This window comes from Lissotriton helveticus, chromosome 2_1, assembly GCF_964261635.1.
Source record: "Lissotriton helveticus chromosome 2_1, aLisHel1.1, whole genome shotgun sequence".
NCBI lineage: Eukaryota > Metazoa > Chordata > Amphibia > Caudata > Salamandridae > Lissotriton > Lissotriton helveticus.
The window spans coordinates 1,710,038,851-1,710,059,469 of record NC_136059.1 but is presented as its reverse complement, the minus strand read 5'-3'; positions in this window follow the sequence as shown (position 1 = coordinate 1,710,059,469).

The window sequence follows — 20,619 nt, the reverse complement described above, 5'->3', positions numbered from 1 at the left end:
TGGGTGGAGCATGGGTGTTACCATGCATCCACACAAGCATTTTGACACAAACTCAGATTTTCAAAGGTTTGTGCCAAAATAGTGCACCTACCCGATGAAGGCAAATTTTTATTTCTCCTTGTTAAATACCCTTTTCATGTGTGCAGCATTTTGCAGCACACCTAGTAAGAAGAAAATGCCTCTACAGATTATTTTTGTGCAGGAAAACATCCCTTTCGGCACACACATAATAGTGCCTATTATGCAGCAGGGTACTGCCATGATGCAAGTGTGCCAAAGTTTGCCCTAGGAAGCACACAGGGACTCATTTATGAGGCCCCTTGCGTCATTGGAACGTCACTTTTTGTGACATTCTGTGACGCAGAAGCCTGCGTGATATTTATCAGGCAGCACTAAGTCACTTTTTTGGCTTAATGCTGCCTGATAAATATCAGTCCCTTTAACGCAGTGTTCTGCGTTAAAGAGGCGTGCAATGGATGTTGCTGGGGGCGTTCCCAGCAGCATCCTAGGCCTTTTTGACACTGCCCCAGATTTTCGAGAAATCGTAAATCTGTGGCAGTGCCAAAACCTTACGCCTCCACAGGGGAGGTGTAAGGGAGGCGCAACGGGGAGAAATATCTTTATTTCTCCTCGTTTTTCTTTTTTCTATGTGTGCTGCATTCTGCAGCACACAGAGACAGAGGAAAAGCCTCTTGTGATTATTTTTGTACAGAAAGGTTTCCCTTCCTGTACAAAAATAAACATCCCCGAAACGCAGGCACCCTTGCACCATTGTGCAAAGGTTCCTGCGTTGGCGCAGGCAGCCCATTGTGCGCCAGCGCAGGGGAAAAGGACAGGAAGGCGCCGTATCTTATAGATAGGGCACATTCCTGCCCTTTTCTTTTGCCATAGGGATGTGCTGCAGGAAGGCCTGCTGCGCTTCCCGGCAAAACTTCATAAACGATGCCTACAGTGCGCCAGCACTGGGACAACGCAGAAGTGCGCCATTTCTTGGTAGATATGGCTCGTTTCTGTTCTCTCCATTCCCCACAACACATTAGAGTTGTTGGAAATGGGATCCCCGGCTGGCCAGGGCTTTCGCCAAAGTCAGTCAGAGACCACCACCCCCAAGTCAGGGCAAGGGAGTTACACGCCAAGATAACCCCTACTCACCCTCTAGGTAACGTGGCGCGAGCAGCAAGGCTAAACTTGGAGGCGATGTAGGCTAAGTATTTGCGCACGCACCCCAGCAACAACAACCAAAGGCCCACCACAAAGGAAACTCCACACAAGGTTATATAAAAATAGCCTTTGTATTACACCAAAACACATTAGATAAAACACACACTTTACAATGTGCCAGAGGCACGGGCAGAATTTACAAGGGATTATTTACAAGACAGGGCCACCTGGACCACTGTCAGGAATCAGAAGTAGCACTTTCAGAAATAGCACTTAGAACATAGAATGTAGCACAAAATAGCACACCACCAGTAATCACTGGTAACAGGACCTCACTAGTACCACCTGTACTAGGGAGAAAACAACCACCTATGTATCACAATACCTGTAGGGGTGTAAGAACATACACATGATGCAATGCATAACATTCATTCAGAGGTGTAAAGGCACATGACGCATAAACAATACATTCAGAGGTGCATAGAAAGTACAATTGCGCCAAACTCACGTAAGTCACCACCTGTGACTGTCCCTAGGCCAACTGGCCTCTCTAGGGCTAGGACGCCCTGTGTCCAGTGTCCAGGGGCCTAAACGTAGCAGTTGCCCACAAAGTGCTGGGCAACTGGTGCAATTGAGGATGAGCCAATCGTGGGAGCCTCACAGGCTCTGGAATCAAAATGCCTCCTCTGAGCCTCTCTGGGCTCTGAAACACAATGTGGGCACTCAGGAGCCTCTCTGCGCTCGAATTATGCCAAATTGCGCCCGAGCCTCGCAGGCTCTAAAGAACAAGGCAGCCCGTCGTTGGAGTCCCCCCTCTGGGGGCTCGAGATCACTAACAGGCCCCGGGAGCCTCTCAGGGCTCTCCCACAATGGCGGCACTCACGTTGGAGCCTTGACGGGCTCGAGATACCCACAATGCCCCCAGGTAGGTTCCTGCAACCCGGATGGCACAGGGGGGAGGGGCGGGCACCGGCAATGTGCCCCGACGCCCTCCTCCCTTCGTCTGTACCGACGGAGTCCCCCCAGGCCCGGCTCCACTTACCGGGCGACTTCTTCCTGGAGTGCTGGACTCTTCTCCCACACCGGGGAGCTCCACTCTGGTCCCGGTCGTGCTGCGGCGGCTCTTGGGCTGGGAAGGCAGGCGCCGCTCTCCCTCCTCACTCACCGGATCCCGGGGTCGGCTCCCGGCAGCTTCCGGCTTCCTCTGTCCTCTCGGCTGCGGTGGGCGGGACTTCCGGTCGGCCGCGCACCGATTGGCCGGCCGGACAACCACTTCCGGGTCGTCGCGGGCAGCGCGGCGGCCCGGCTCAGGCACTGCAGGCGGGGGATGAATTTACCGAGGGGTCGGCACCCTCGAGGAAAATGCGCAAAACGGGCGGCAAGGTCCCTGGCAGGGTGGGCACCTGCCAGGCGACAATACCCTCAAAAATAAGCGAGGTGGCACTCGCTTGGGGCGGACAATGCCGGGTGGGCACCGGCCTCCGCAGACAAAGCGCTCCCAGCGCTAGAGGCAATTTACAGCGCTCCCTGCGCTAGGCAGACCATCACAGCGCTCCAAGCGCTATAAACAGGATAAAGCGCTCCCAGGCGCCCTCAGCAAGCAGGGCAGAGTCCCAGCAGTCCTTGGGCAGGCAGGGGGGGCAAGGCTGGGCCCAGAGCCAGCTCACTGGGTCTCCAGGCAGGGAGACACCCCAAGTGGCGGTCCTCTGGCCCAGCAGCAGCAACAGCCCCCTCAGGATCCTGGAAAAGAGAACCACTTCTGTGGGGACACAGCCCCATTTTTATACAGTGCATTCCTTTGTTCAAGGGTGCAGAGTGGGGGCGGAACCAGTCGCAGCTGGTTCTTGAGTACTCTGTTTACCTCAACCACCCTCTCTATTCACTGGCAGGGCTTGGGTCATTAGACACACCACAGGGGGGCGGAGCCAGCATTGTGTGGGGAAAACCCAGCCCATCCAGGACACAGGTACACTCCTCCCACACATCACTCATGCTAATCTCCCACTCACCACCGGGCAGACCCATCCAGACTTCCTGGAGCCTGGCATGCCAGCCAGCTCCAGCCAATCACACGCCAGCACCCTCACAGCACACGTACAGCCATGTCTAGAAATGGCGCTTCGCTACTAGACACATACATGCTGCATACACCGTTGCGCAGCATTCACTCACACGAGTTCACACATACCAGACTCAAGCCTGTACACCCCACGCATCAGGAACTACCAGGGACACATACATTCCCCATGCATTCCTATGGGCGGGCAGGCCTAGCTCAGCACATGCACTCAGAGTGCGCACGCACTTTCCACTGGGACACAGTGAAAGTGCGCAGAATCCCAAAATCACCATCTCCAGGTCACCATTTCAAGCAAAAAGTCTAGGGGTGAACCTGCCCTAAGGGCCAAAGTCCAACATAACCCCCTTCCAGCCAAAACGCAGGGGAGACCAATCACCACCGTGATGGACTTCCCTGCTTGGGGCGATAGAACACGGACGCGGGCCCACAACTGCAGGGACACCCTCCTGTTCTATGCCACGGTGAACCCATGGGATTCCTTCTAAACACACTGTCTGGACCAACTGGGCTACCCCACTGGTACTCCCAAGTTGTCCGCGGCCAGGACCAGGCCCTGGGCCACCCAGGTGCCACTGGTCCATGCCAATTCGCAGAGCGGGGGGTAGTAACCCCTGGCACATAGGAGCCATTTTCCACTCTTCCTGTCTGCAAGACAGGACTAGACTGCCACTGGTACTCCAGCCTAGGGCCTACAACCTCAGGCGGACCAGGAGTCTCGGGGAAGGCTCTCCTCCCCCTACCTCTTCTCCTAGGGTTCCTCCTCCCTCTGCGAGGGGTACCCCTAGAACGCCATTCCAACCCAGGGCTTATCCACTCAGGTTGCACCGGGGTCAGAGGTGGGCTCTCCCACCCTCTGCACCCCCTTCCAGAGGTCTGCCCTCTCCCACCTGGAGAAGTTCCTCTGGAAGAAGAACCGGTCAGGACACTGGTTACAGTCGTCCTACCCTTCAGGTCCGGCTGACCCTGAACCTGGCCTTCCAACCTCTGGTCTAAAACCTTCGGTGGAACAATTGCCTGGCACTCCAGGACTTCTGGGGACTTACACTCCATCCCCCTGAGGCTAACAAATGTCACATCTGTTGTGTGACTGTCTGTCTGGCGCAGATCTCCCGCCCTCTGTCCACCTGACAGTGCGTGACGATCCCCCAGACCAGAAGTGTTGTTACCATGGTCACTACACAGGAACCTAGCCCAACTGGGTAGTCCCTGACCCACTGGTCCTTCCACTGGGGAACTCCCCCAATCACTCCTCACTCTGGACTCCTGTACCCTCCCTACCGGAGCGGTACTGCCAGACTCTAGAACCATAGGAGCTCTGGTTACAGACGCTCCAGGTCCTCTACTCACTAGGAGATCTTCCTCAAGTGGACTAACAGGACAGCCTAGGTCCCCAACCTGGTGTTCCCTCAAGAAACCATCCAAGTCCTGAGGCAGGGCTTTGGGCGTCTGGGGAACCTCGGTCTCCCCCTCACTCCTGCTCCACTGAGCCAGGCAGTGAGCCCCTACACCCTCCTCGCTATCCTGGGACCTAGCTGGGCTACACTGAGCCTCTTCCACCACGCTGGGCTGGAAGATCCCTGAACCACTACTTTTGGAGTCACTCACCAATGACCCTAGAGAACCTCTGGCCCTTTCCCAGCGGTCGGCTTCCCTTGCCAGTAACTCTGTATCAGTAAATCCAACTTGCAACAGGTGTCGGCGCAACTCTGGCGAACAACCACTGAGCACCTGCTCTTTGACTATAAGATCAAACAAGACTTCAAAATCAGAGTCAGTGTGAACCTCTACCCAAGCCCACAGTGCTCCACAACAGTCATCCTCAAAGTCTACCCAAGACTGGTGAGACGGTTTCCTAAGGTTCCTAAACCTCAACCTATTCTCCTCCTCTGGGGAAACAGGAACCATACTCTGGGAACTGGGAATTTCTACACTGTGATTTAAATAGCTGCCACCACTGGACCCAACCCTCCCTGGGGGATCCAGACACTCAACACTGCGCGCAGGGGATAGTCTACCCTCCAGAGCTACTTTGCCTCTGGTGGCGGCCCTCTCAGCCTCCTCTATCCTGTCCTGCGCTAAGACCCTCTCGGTCTCCAGCTGTTGCCTTCTAATGCCCAGCTGTGCCATAGCCTGGGCATGCTCCAACCTGAGCTTTTCTAAAGCCAGCTGGTGCTCCCTTTCTCTCCTCCTATCTTCCAGCTCCTCTGGGGACAGGGAAAGGGATGAGGCGCTGCCTCCTAAACTGGACCCAGCAAGGGACTCCCTATCTATGGGGTCCTCACTCTCTGCTGGCGTCCCTGTGCTATCATCTTCTCCCTCCTCCTCAGACTCTTCAGGGCTCCCCTCTGACCCACCACCCTCATGGTGTGAGACCCGGGCCCTCTCCTCACTGTGCTCACGCTCCCAGTCATCCTTCTGCCATTGGATCAGGTTACCCCTAAGTTGGGACTGGGTGTCTGACTCATTCACTTCAATGTCTCTCTCTTCGCAAAACTCTCTCAGTTCATGCAAAAACAGACCCCAGACATTAAAAGCAGACTCCATCTTGGCAAGATGCTCACAGACACGTGCAACACAGGGGACTGAACGATCTGAAGTAAGAGGACACAATTCCAAAACTTCAACAATCTCCTTATCAAAGAGAACTCATACTCATGCGTCCAGGAAAACACACCATTCATCCACACACACCCTCCCCTCGGATCGGTAAGGCAGTTTCTACCACCCCTGACTTCTCAACCTGACCAAAAGCGACACAGGTACCAAACTCTGGAAGCAGGGTGGGGGACAAATGTACTGAACACAATCAAATGACACTCTTCAGGAGAAGAAACAATGGAATTTCAAAACAATACAATCCCCTAAAAATGTGGTCATCTAAAATGCAGAGTTTTGTGGTGCAGCCAGCTGCTACTAAGGTACAAGGCAAACACAAATCCTTATCCCGCCGCTTGCCGCCAATGTTGGAAATGGGATCCCCGGCTGGCCAGGGCTTTCGCCAAAGTCAGTCAGAGACCACCACCCCCAAGTCAGGGCAAGGGAGTTACACGCCAAGATAACCCCTACTCACCCTCTAGGTAACGTGGCGCGAGCAGCAAGGCTAAACTTGGAGGCGATGTAGGCTAAGTATTTGCGCACGCACCCCAGCAACAACAACCAAAGGCCCACCACAAAGGAAACTCCACACAAGGTTATATAAAAATAGCCTTTGTATTACACCAAAACACATTAGATAAAACACACACTTTACAATGTGCCAGAGGCACGGGCAGAATTTACAAGGGATTATTTACAAGACAGGGCCACCTGGACCACTGTCAGGAATCAGAAGTAGCACTTTCAGAAATAGCACTTAGAACATAGAATGTAGCACAAAATAGCACACCACCAGTAATCACTGGTAACAGGACCTCACTAGTACCACCTGTACTAGGGAGAAAACAACCACCTATGTATCACAATACCTGTAGGGGTGTAAGAACATACACATGATGCAATGCATAACATTCATTCAGAGGTGTAAAGGCACATGACGCATAAACAATACATTCAGAGGTGCATAGAAAGTACAATTGCGCCAAACTCACGTAAGTCACCACCTGTGACTGTCCCTAGGCCAACTGGCCTCTCTAGGGCTAGGACGCCCTGTGTCCAGTGTCCAGGGGCCTAAACGTAGCAGTTGCCCACAAAGTGCTGGGCAACTGGTGCAATTGAGGATGAGCCAATCGTGGGAGCCTCACAGGCTCTGGAATCAAAATGCCTCCTCTGAGCCTCTCTGGGCTCTGAAACACAATGTGGGCACTCAGGAGCCTCTCTGCGCTCGAATTATGCCAAATTGCGCCCGAGCCTCGCAGGCTCTAAAGAACAAGGCAGCCCGTCGTTGGAGTCCCCCCTCTGGGGGCTCGAGATCACTAACAGGCCCCGGGAGCCTCTCAGGGCTCTCCCACAATGGCGGCACTCACGTTGGAGCCTTGACGGGCTCGAGATACCCACAATGCCCCCAGGTAGGTTCCTGCAACCCGGATGGCACAGGGGGGAGGGGCGGGCACCGGCAATGTGCCCCGACGCCCTCCTCCCTTCGTCTGTACCGACGGAGTCCCCCCAGGCCCGGCTCCACTTACCGGGCGACTTCTTCCTGGAGTGCTGGACTCTTCTCCCACACCGGGGAGCTCCACTCTGGTCCCGGTCGTGCTGCGGCGGCTCTTGGGCTGGGAAGGCAGGCGCCGCTCTCCCTCCTCACTCACCGGATCCCGGGGTCGGCTCCCGGCAGCTTCCGGCTTCCTCTGTCCTCTCGGCTGCGGTGGGCGGGACTTCCGGTCGGCCGCGCACCGATTGGCCGGCCGGACAACCACTTCCGGGTCGTCGCGGGCAGCGCGGCGGCCCGGCTCAGGCACTGCAGGCGGGGGATGAATTTACCGAGGGGTCGGCACCCTCGAGGAAAATGCGCAAAACGGGCGGCAAGGTCCCTGGCAGGGTGGGCACCTGCCAGGCGACAATACCCTCAAAAATAAGCGAGGTGGCACTCGCTTGGGGCGGACAATGCCGGGTGGGCACCGGCCTCCGCAGACAAAGCGCTCCCAGCGCTAGAGGCAATTTACAGCGCTCCCTGCGCTAGGCAGACCATCACAGCGCTCCAAGCGCTATAAACAGGATAAAGCGCTCCCAGGCGCCCTCAGCAAGCAGGGCAGAGTCCCAGCAGTCCTTGGGCAGGCAGGGGGGGCAAGGCTGGGCCCAGAGCCAGCTCACTGGGTCTCCAGGCAGGGAGACACCCCAAGTGGCGGTCCTCTGGCCCAGCAGCAGCAACAGCCCCCTCAGGATCCTGGAAAAGAGAACCACTTCTGTGGGGACACAGCCCCATTTTTATACAGTGCATTCCTTTGTTCAAGGGTGCAGAGTGGGGGCGGAACCAGTCGCAGCTGGTTCTTGAGTACTCTGTTTACCTCAACCACCCTCTCTATTCACTGGCAGGGCTTGGGTCATTAGACACACCACAGGGGGGCGGAGCCAGCATTGTGTGGGGAAAACCCAGCCCATCCAGGACACAGGTACACTCCTCCCACACATCACTCATGCTAATCTCCCACTCACCACCGGGCAGACCCATCCAGACTTCCTGGAGCCTGGCATGCCAGCCAGCTCCAGCCAATCACACGCCAGCACCCTCACAGCACACGTACAGCCATGTCTAGAAATGGCGCTTCGCTACTAGACACATACATGCTGCATACACCGTTGCGCAGCATTCACTCACACGAGTTCACACATACCAGACTCAAGCCTGTACACCCCACGCATCAGGAACTACCAGGGACACATACATTCCCCATGCATTCCTATGGGCGGGCAGGCCTAGCTCAGCACATGCACTCAGAGTGCGCACGCACTTTCCACTGGGACACAGTGAAAGTGCGCAGAATCCCAAAATCACCATCTCCAGGTCACCATTTCAAGCAAAAAGTCTAGGGGTGAACCTGCCCTAAGGGCCAAAGTCCAACAAGAGTGATCTGTCTTGCTGCATTGAGTTTCATAAAAGAAAAGTAAATCTGCCCCAAACAGTTTTTGTTACTGGCACAAGTCTCCAAATCATAGCATTCATTCGGGGGCATAAAGCTAAATTATGCCCCCCACCCTCCCCCTGCATAATGTAGTGAGAGGCCTCTGACACTCATTTCTCACAGATATTCATATACCTTATGCTCAATGGTGGTCCTTCCTTAGAAGGAGGTGGGGCCTACGTCGCCGGGGCTGCAGAGACCTGCCTTGTGCCCCTGCATGTGTTTTTTCCTCAGTGGTAAACTGCTAGAAAATGCCAACTGCTAAACAACAAAACGTGTATATAATTGGGAAGTCTGTTCTTCTTTTTATTTGGTTGGGGACTTTTGTCAAACATGTGGTTTGCCAAACTGCCCCCAAAAACAAAAAACAAAGATATGATGTGTCAGATCCTAGGAGACGAAAGCCCGGTGCTGAGACAAATCGTGTATCAAAGGTAAGGGGAAACAGAACAGAACGCTATTTGTTCTTCCTTTACCTCGTCCTCCCATCTCCTGGGTAAATGTCACCATTTGATGAATGCCTCTTGTTTTCCGTTTGATTTACGAGGCCGGCATCCCTTGTGCCAAAAGGTGTGGCGCAGGTCACAGAGCCCGGCCTCTGTGTTCCTAACTTTGCAGAGTCAGACCATGCATCGCGGAACTAAGCAAGCATGACAGCGCGTGATCCTGCACGTGCCAAAGATTGCTGCAACCCGACCAATCGCTGCGTCTATGACCGGTTGATAGATTGCATCAGTGGACCTCTCAACGCTACCCTAAGCCCGGTGTAACTCATCGGTGCAGTCTGTTCATGCGCACAGCACAGGTAATTGTTGCTGGTTCAGGTAAATGGCAAGACTTGTGCTCCACGACTTCCATTTTTTTACTGTAATATTTGGCCATTTAACACACGTTATGGCAGGATGGTGTTTGTGGTGCTGCAGTGCCACCCTCCGGCACAGCCTGGGAAATCACATGCATTAAATGTACAATTTTTAACTACATGTATTGTCTACCGACGAGTGCTTTAGTTGCCTTTATGTTTCCTTGCAACTGTTTAAATCTTGCAAATATATACATTATTTGCTGGTCTTTAAAAGGAGATCTGTTTCTTTACTGGAAATGGAATCCTTAAATTTGCCTGGGACACATTTTTTCTATCAGGTGTTTGATTGAAACTCCGTGCATCTATGTGATACCGCTGGTCGATGTAAATTGATGAAAGCATATATACAGTTAAAATCTGCAATGTATGGAGGTCCGTCACGCCCCTGAACCCGCACAATCACTTAGTCATTGCTAGATTATCAATGCCTCACCATTTTTTCAGTTTTTTATAGCGCCAACGTGGCTTACTGGCATTGGACCGATTTACAACAGAACCAGACTAAGTTATACTCTTTTATTTGCGCGGAATCAAGTTTGTTGAGCCAAGGCCCTTAACTGAACATAGGGGCATATTTACAAGGACTTAACGCCCCCGTAGCATCAATATTTGGACGTTACAGCAGATTTTTTAAATTTATCGCCATATTCACTAGTTGACTCAAAGTACAGTTAGCTGCATTTTTTCAGCTTCTGGTAGTGTGATTTACCAAACATGAGATGCAAGGTAGGCGTTCCCGCGTAGAAAATCCAGCAAAACACACAACACAATATTTACAAAGATTTCCTTGTACGTTGCATTAGCTGCAGTTTTTGAACATTAGAAATTAACTGGTCTTAAAAATGATGCAAACACACTTGGGGCCTCATTTAAGAGGTTTTGGTGCAGGACAGTGCCTTAAAGATTCTATCGATATGGCGCATTCCTGTCTTTTTCCCTAATGCTGGCGCACAATGGCTGCCATGCGCCAACGCCACACCCTTGTGACTTGGTGCAAGGGTGCCTGCATTGCGGGCTCAATAATTTTGTGAAGGACGGTATGCCGTTCTGCACAAAATCAATCCATTCAGGTGATTTCCTCTTTCTATGTGTGCTGCAAAGTGCAGCACATATAGAAAAAGGAAAAAAGTGGAGAAATAAAAACATTTCTCCTCATTGTGTCTCCCTAACACCACCACCACCACTTTACATGATAAGCCATGTAAAGTGGCTTTACATGGGCTTCTAAATATGCTGTGGCACATTGCGCCACTGGAACATCAAAAAGTGATGTTCTGGCAGTGCAAAAGTGAGGCCCTTGGATAATTGGAAAAACTCCCCTAATTCATCCTTGGCAAGTTCAATGACGCCATGGACCACCAGCTATTGCAGCTTTGAGCACCAAGGAGACCACCACCACCTCCCATGTCATGCATCACTCACCTGAACAACTCACCTGAACAACTGTTCCCTTCCATTTGGGTGATGTCTGGACCTGATCCCCTCTAAGTGCTGACCTTGGTAGCAGACATAATACTGTCAAAAGCTCTCACGATGAAGTGGGAATGTTAAGGAAATGAAAAAAGATAATCCAGGTCTCGAGTTCTGTGTCTGGCCAGGGACTGGATCAAGGACGCACTGGATCAGGGTGGAGTGGTCTTCTGACTGGCCCTCTTATGTCATTGGAATCTACTTTGTAGTAGAATAAGAAATGGTTAGTACCCATTGGAGTCAAAGTGCGGTGAAATGTTCTGTACATGCATGCAAGGAACAAACATATCAAGCAAGGTACTTCATGGCACTATTTTCAAATTTTGATTTTCTTGTAGCACTTGTCATAAATCTTTTATGGAGGGTCAAAGTGATCAAAAAAGCTGTAACAAAAGACTGAGCATTAATGACACTAATCTTCACTTACTGTACAGACTGAATTCTGCAGTTCCAGAACAACACCCACCTAAGTGCCAGGAGATTCACCATAGCCTATTAAAAGAGAATAAATCAAGCCATTCTGTCCTTGAAATCCACTTTTTAGCAACACAAGGAAATGCCTTTTACTTCTATTTCTCAAAGTCTGTTCTTCGCGTTGTTGAAGAAATCTTCTGTCGTGCCACAGACAGCAGTATCAGACATAATGTTCACATAGAGAATTGCACTGTTCAAATAATATAATGTTCATAGAAGAATAAATGTTCAAACTAAACCGTTCTATGACAATATTTTCATAATTACTCGATGTTGCTGGAAGTTCAAAATGATAATCGCAAAACGCAACATTGAGAATATCTAAGAATGTTCTTTGTTTCTTTTTAACCGTTGCAGGTTTACGGTGCAGCTGTGCAGAACTTGCCGACCTAGGAAGACCGGTACGTCAGCAACAGGAAGCTGGAGACAGGGAACCACAGAAAGCCAGAGAAGTTCTGGAGCCTCCTGGAACCATGGAAGGAGAGACGCAAACCAGGAATCGTTGGAAGATCAGAGAAGATCTTCCCTGAAGACAGGAGGCGCTCAGGTAAGGTAGCGTTGACTAGGGCAAGCACATGCAGATAGTTTGAGCATCTTTAATAGCCTAGCACTCAAGCAGCCACAGGTGGAGTTGTGCTGACAATGTGTCACCATCAATTAGGCCATGCGTGTGTGTCTCTGGTTGTGTGGACACGTCCCATGGTTGTAAATACAACATGCTTTATATCTTTCGCATACCTAATGTTCCTCATGTATACAAGCATTTTTGGACATATCCAGAGTGCACAAACATGTAATGGATGAAACACCACTGCCGCCAGGGATAACTCAGATCAGTAGCACACATGATACATTGGGGCAGTTAAACTACCAACATGCGGGACAGTTCCATAATACTAGCGCTATTTACACTCCAGGTTGGACATGCGTGAGTGCACACAATGTGCAAGAACAGGGGAAGCAGGTTAATGACCACCACAGCAGTGCCTGAAAAGGGAGTGGATATTCTGCCAGAGGATCACTCTCCTTCACCTCTGGCAAGAGAAGGACATAGCTCATTGCTTAAGAGGGGGGTCTATTGTCCGTATCCTGATCTAGATGGTGCCTGGGCTGCAGCTGAAATCCCAGTACTGCACCCACATCCCTTCATAGACCAAGCTACTCGCTGTCTTCCACATGCTGGTGTCAGGAACATTTCAACATACCACCGCCAGAGTGGCAGGAGTATCACAGGCATTCCCACTGTTCTGAATGCCAACATGATCCTGACAGCTAACAACAGAGTCTCCATGGGGCATATCATGTTTGTTATAGAGGAAATCTGCACTGCTATTGCCAGTGCAGACAAACAATGAATGGATACCAAATACTTTCAAACCCCCAAGGTGTGTTGCACTTGGCCGCACCAGGTCTCTAGTGGAAAGGACTTTTGCTGTCCTCCAATCCCATTTTAGTTGCCTGGACACATCTGGCGGACGACTGTTATACTCACTTCCACTGATATACAAATTCATACTTGTCTGCATATGACATAACATATATGTCTGGACTAATGCACCTTTGCCCGAAGACAATGTTGATCTGGAAAATCCAGAGGATGGAGGGGAAAGAGAAGTGGACCAGAGTCAACCTGCCAGTACTGCAGCAGCAACCCGTAGGATAAATCAAATCATCAATAATTTCTTTGTAGATTACCACATGGACATAATATTCACGTCAAATTATAGATAAACTAAAATTATGAGTATGTATATAAATAAACAGTCACTTAACTAACATTTTGTAAGTTCTGTGCATCTTATTTGAACATTACACTTCTGGCATACTGCAGTTGATCCTCCTAAGTATGTCACAAAGATCAGTCCTCTAGCGGAGTATATGACACTACTTATGACATTACTTGTTACAAGTAAATATGTAGTGCATGTAAACTACAAAATGCAGATATCCTGCTTCCAGTTCATAAGTTAATCTGGGGGAAGACTGCTCTTCTTACTGCCAATGGTGTGTGAAATCATCTTGGTGTGCTACATCTCACATAACATATGTGTGCAGACAAAAGTCCAATAGCTGCATGACAGTGGTGAGCAGTATCACCTGGAAGGTGGGAAGGATGAAGAAGAAAAGGATGAGGTAGTGTTGCAAAATCATCCTATGCGCTGGGTATCCCAAATTGTTTGAAAACTGGTACTGGTGGTGATTGACTCTGACTGACCCTGAGCTCTGCCTAACCAGGTCCAGAGAAAGTGCAAAGCTGAAGAAACACAATGAAAACACCTACATACAGTAGGTTACACTATGAGTTAGGGTACTCTTACGATTGGCATGACCTCCCTTATAAGGCCCTGGTGCGTAATAGGGCACAGGGATTGAAACAACCTTTTACTCCCTAGTACATAATAGGGCATGGTAGTTTAGAGGCCAGCAGCCGTTCTGCACTTGCATGTGTTCACTGCTGAAGCCTGAGGTTAGTTTAAAAGCAGCCCTGAGCATTCCCTTGCACTGATGCCAACAAATCTGGGCAGTACCAGTGCTGGCACACTTGTGCCATGTAGCTAGGCTGACTGCTCTGCATGATTATTTTTTCTGTGCACGAAGAGACACCTTCCAGCAAAAAAATAATATAGACAGGGGAGTTGCCTCATCCATGTTTGCTGCAGCATGCAGCACACATGGAATGAGATGAAACGCACAAGAACTAAATACATGTCTCCCAGTCTTGCCTGTCTAATGTCACATTTTCCGAGTAATCAGATTTGGCACAGCCCCAGACATGGGGATCTGGAATACCATCCAAAGCTATGGATGGTATGGTGGAACCTCGAACACACAAAATTGTGAGTCAGCGGGCCATCCCGTTGTCTAAGTGGTAATGTTTGTGCACACTTTCACTGGGAACCCGTTTTGGTTCTCTTCAGGTAAATTCATAAACAATGATAATCCATTCACTGATCTCTTTTCAAAACTTTCATGTTTATTTAATTTCGTTTCATCTTTTTAGTTACTGCGAATTCTTATTATATCCACAACATTTTGATTTGACATTTCCCATTTACCCAATGCATTTCGGGTCATATGGTGACCCTTCTTCCGGGGTCTCTGTTAGAAAAATCAAGAAAAATGCAATCAGCATCATAGCCATCTCTATGTATATACACCTGATACATTAGTTAACACTCTAACTTCATTTATGCGTGCAAAAATTATGTGCGTTCAAAAATAATATAGCAATCCAACCATAGGCCATCAAGTCAATGCTTGAAAACTATACGCCCTGATTCTTAATGGTTTACTCCCAAAAATGACCGCTAAAGTTAAACCTCGAACACAACACCAATTGTCCCCCCTTTGGTGTAACGGGCTGCAAATATATACAAGGTGGCGTAAATCCACGTTAACTGAAAATATGGGAATGTTATTCACACCACAAGAATATAAACAAATTGATGTCTTATTAACGTTTGTGCATTGTATGCGCGCCCCCAAATCTTTGACAAAGTAGTAAATGCTTTGTTGACACATATGTGTGTGTCTCAACCCCCTGACAGTGATACAAACTTTACTGGAATAGGGTAAGTACTTGCCACATAGGTAGTCACACATACAACATATGGAAAACAGTTTAACTTGTACAATTGCATGCATTGCCAAACAAACATTGTTAAGTATGACGCAGCATGCAGCATGCGTCTGTTCGCCCTATATTAGAGAAGCCCACAGCCGACCCTTCAATCCTTAGCAACTACCGGCCTATCTCCCTGTTGCCACTCTTGGGAAAATTGCTGGAAAGCATCATCAACAGACAGTTAAGTTCCTATTGGGAACTAAATGAAATCCTGGGCCCATCCCAATCGGGTTTACGACTGGGTTTCAGCACGGAAACCACCATACTGGCAGTGACAGATTCCCTCAGAAAGACAATAGATTTGGGGGCTAGTCGATACTGATTCTCCTAGATCTCTCCGCTGCATTTGATACCATCTCTCATATAAAGCTAGCGGAGAGGTTATTCGATTGTGGTATCGGGGGACAGCCCTGAAGTGGTTACAGCATTTTATGTCTGAGAGAACTTAAACTGTCAGCCTAGGCCGCTACTCCTCAGCTAAAATGTCTCTGGAGAAAGGTGTCCCGCAGGGCTCCTGTCTGAGCCCTACCCTTTTTAATATATAAATGGCCCCCCTGGCGAGGATAGTGGAGCAGTTGGACTTCGAGATCATCTCATATGCAGATGACCCGCAGCTTATGTTCACCATCGGAAAAAATCCTGACCAAGAAAAAATCCGTTTTGCCACTGGTATGAAGGCGATCTCTGACTGGTAAAGGTGCCTTAGTGGACAGGTCGCATGCTTAGCGCTCCTAAGGACTGCGCGCTCGCTAAAACCGCGGTGATTTTATAACTGCTGTTACAGCGTTTTTACTCTTGTTGTGTTATTGATTAAGAATAACTTTGTTTTTTACCTGTTAGCGGTAGCGCTACTTCCAGCCCCTCACTCGCACATAAAACAAACTGCCAAAGCACCGCTACTTAGCGGGTCCGGTTCTGGGGTGGTGAGGGAGTGCCATTTTCCTACAGTTTTAGAAGCCAGACGCCGCCATATTGGTGCGGGTCGTGGCACCTGTAGAGTGAACCTACGCACGCCTACTTAAAGCTCCACCCCTTTCAACGCGCAGCGGTGACGCGCAGGGTGGCGCCTTCTCTGTGCCTGAGTCATGCCAGAGTCCTGCCCGTCTGCGCCCGTCAGCGTTCCGGCTGCGGACGGGGCAGGACGGCTGGCTGGCACCTTCATCTGGTAGGTGTCCTGTTCATTTTACTCCTAATTATGTTGTGTTCCTATACTTCTGAGATGCTTTTAAACCTCCGTCCTCCGATAGACCGCTGTCACTATGTTTTCCCTGGCAATCGTGCCCTTAGGAAAGGCTGTAATAACTGTGGCTGGCGCCTACCTACATTTGAAAAGCCTATATCGACTCCTCATTCGACTCCAGTCGCCTGCCTACTTCTTAACACACGCTCCCTGGGATGCCACGCACTGGACATTTGGAACTTGCTTTATAATTCCAATGTTTCCTGTCTTTTTGTGACCGAAACCTGGCTACACGACTCTTCGGCCCCGGACTTAGCTCATGCCGTCCCGCCAAACTATTCAGTTTTTAGGAAGGATAGATCAACTGGGCGTGGGGGCGGTGTGGCGATTATAGTAAACAAGATGCTGCGCTGCACCACCTTTCCGATTGACAACATTCAGGAGACCGAGGCCCTTGGCTTCACACTCCATCTATCCCCCTCCCAGGCATATACCGGCATTCTGTTATATAGAGCCCCTGGTGCCCTAGGTCTTTTCTTGGACGAACTACAGGTAGCACTTTCAGTCCCTTGTCTCAAATCGAAGCATTGCTTACTCCTAGGCGACTTAAATATACACATGGACGAGCCTACTAATCCTGACACTATGAAACTCACGGAGATAACCACTGCACTAGGGCTACTACCGTTCATTTATGAGCCTACGCACAATAAGGGCCACATTCTGGACCAAGTCTATTCCACCACTACTATTGATGCTCAAACTCCTCAGCCGGTACCATGGTCGGATCATTATTTAATTACTTTTTTCCTCCCATGTACCCCTTCCTCTAGAATGAAACCCACCGTCTCTTTCAAGCGACCGTCTAGACCCTCCCATCTTCTCTCAAATGAGTTGTTACTACAGGCGATGGAAGGCACACCTTGCATTTTATCAGGCAACGTGGAAGACGACCTCGCCTTCTTTGCTGAGTGGCTCACGGCAAGACTAGCATTTCTCGTTCCTGAGAAAATACTTAAAAATGGGAACAAACGACCTTCTGCCCCTTGGTTTACCCCGCAGCTCAGGGAAACCCGCCAAAACTGTAAGAGAGCTGAAAGAGCTTGGAGGAAGGAGTATAATCCTCTTGAGAAAATAACATTGAAAAATCTGACTAAATCCTACCACAAGTTGTTGTGGAAAGCGAAAAAAACTTATCTGGAACGGCGCATTGACGATTCAGGTAATTCCTGCAAGGAAATCTTTAAGATTGTTAAGGATTTCACGTCTCCTTCCTCGGGCTCTCCTGCTCAATCACACTCTGAACCCTGGCTGATTGAATTGGCGCATTATTTTGTAGATAAGATAACATCTATCCAAGCCTCTCTTGCTGCGTACTCTGAACACACTCAGGCTGAACCACCAGAGGCCCTTTCCGCCTTACAATCTGTTCCAGCTCCCACTCTCTGGGAATTCCCTTCGCTGAGTCTGGCCTCCTCCTTAGACCTTCTTACAGGACTGAAATCAGGCTCCCCACTCGATCCCTGTCCTGTGTCATGCCTCAATAAAATAGCCCCAGTTCTAAATGTCCTCATCAATTCCATCCTCAACTCCTCATTGTCTTCTGGTGTAGTCCCGCGGGCTTGGAAGTGTGCTCTCATTCTTCCACTTCTCAAAAAACCAGCCCTTGATCCCATCGTACATGCCAACTATAGGCCAATCTCGCTTCTTCCTGCTCTAGCGAAGGTGGCCGAAAGACATGTGCACAGATCAATCTCAAATTTTATCGAAGAGAATCATCTGTTGCACAACACTCAATCCGGTTTTCGTGCTAACCATAGCACGGAGACCGCGCTACTTGAAGTCACCGTCGCTATTAGAGAAGTGTTGGATGCGGGAGGAAAGGCCATGTTGGTCATGTTGGACTTGTTGGCGGCGTTCGACACCGTTCCCCATGAGACCCTCCTAATACGACTCTGGGAGTGTGGTCTTCGGGGGACGGTGTGGAACTGGCTGAAATCTTTCCTAGCCGGCCGTCGACAAACGATCTGGGCGCCCCCTCACTCCGCCGCTATGGCACCTCTGGAAGTAGGGGTCCCTCAGGGGTCTATTCTTAGCCCCCTGCTTTTTAACATCTTTTTGGCCCCCCTTGCAGAGGTGGCGGAGTCTTACGGCGCCCAGATCGTGTCCTATGCTGACGACACCCAGCTCCTGTTTACTTGTAACAGGAACGAGGTGTTCGACGGGGCTCGCATCAGAGGATGTTTAGAGGCAGTCTTTGGCTGATTCCGGGGACGCGGCTTGAAATGCAACTCCGATAAATCGGAGTTGCTTTTCTTTGGCTGTGCCACCGAACCAAATTGGAAAAGCTGGTGGCCATCGGACTTGTTTCCACCTGCAAATGCAAGTGTCAAAGCCAAAAATCTTGGAATCATTGTAGACAATGACTTAACCTTTGGGCCTCAAATATCTTGCCTGGAATATTAAACAAGCATTGAAAATTTACATCAAGACTCAGCGTCTGTATACAAAGACAATAAGAGAGTTGTCTAGCGTTTCCATTTGAATTGAATTGATTTATAAAGCGGTGCTTTTCTAAATTGGACACACAATTGACATTTTACCCCAGGTTTGGGTGGTGCTCTTAGGACAGAGGGCATTTGGAAATAGCACGCCAAAGGTCGAAGACTAATTTGATTGGTAAACATAGGATTGGTGCCTTTTTTTCGCTGATAGGTCCACTGTCCAAAGTGTTGTTTGACCAAGAGCTGGTGTTGATGCTCGATCACCTCCGCAATCAGGATCTCATTCTCCTTATTTATGAGGGCTTGTTCCTCCGTTGTGTCACTTTGTGTGATGCGGCAGTGTGAACAATGTGCCACACTGTGCCAGATTTACAGAGTGATGCTTCTAGGCAGATGTGTCACTTTGTAAAGCCCTGTGCTACATTGCACCTGCGTCAGATATAATGTATGCAGGGTGTGCGTTCTCACGTAGAAAATGCTTAGTAGAAGTGGTGCAGTGAAATCTGTGAGATGTTACTGTCTCACTCCTACGACTTGGCTGTGTCACAATCCTCACGCCTGCTTAAAGTAGGCATAAGGAGTGATGCAGGGCTTTCACATGGGACTTGCACATGTGTATTGACACATTGCTGTAGTTGCGTCAGTAATCTGACACACTACAGCAATTTGTCATTATTGTGGCACCAAATATGTCCATGTGGCATGGAGTGCCATACTGTAAATACTAAGTACCTGGGTGTAACTCCTATACCATCAATGTTAGAAGTTTATATCGAGAAAACACCTCACTTTAGTTTCCTAGATGATCAACGCATGATCACTGTTGTATTTCTGAAATAATAACAAGGTGTACACTGACGTTACCATGTGCAAAACATTCATTTACTAAACGTTAACCCTGGGAATAATACTATGCTATGCTAACGGAGCATATGTAGTTTGCATTACTTCGCACTCCGCATTGCTTAACGCTCTGCAAATTGCACATAGCATAGTACAAAAACTGTGCTTAATCACGTAGCTTAGCAGATCAATCTACAACATCCTCAGATGCTTTGATAAAACAATTTTACATGCTAAAAAGCATATAACCAATTCACAAAATTTAACTTTTTCAATGAAAACATTAGTCAATGAGAGAGATGATGATTTTGGGGTCCACCCTAACCTAGGGTGTGGACCAAGCAGATGCCTTGAACACAAAGAGCATAAACAAAAAGCACATCTTGTGGAACTTCGGTGGTGGTCCCATCCTCTTAGGACCAACCCAAGCACAGTTATTGGCAAAAAAACAATTCCAATCAAAGGCCCTGCTAAGCATTATGGGACGAGATTAGCAGTGGGCAGAGAATATTATAGTATCCAATATCAAAATAATTCTACAAAGAGCTGAATTTCACCTAGTTGTTACTAGATGTCCCTAACGAGTCAAATGCAAAGCATTGAAACTATTCTTACATCAAGCTGCTGTTCCACTAGTCGTTACTAGATGTCCCTCACGAGTCAAATGCAAAACTATTGAAACCTTTTCATCAAGCATTTGCATTTGACTCGTGCAGGACATCTAGTAACTACCAGTTGAACTGTAGCTCTTTGTAGAATTATTTTAAAATTGGATACTATATAATATTCACTGCCCACTGGTAATCTCTTTGCAAGACCTTTGGTTGGGATTTTTTTTTGTCAATAAGTGTGCTTAGGGTGG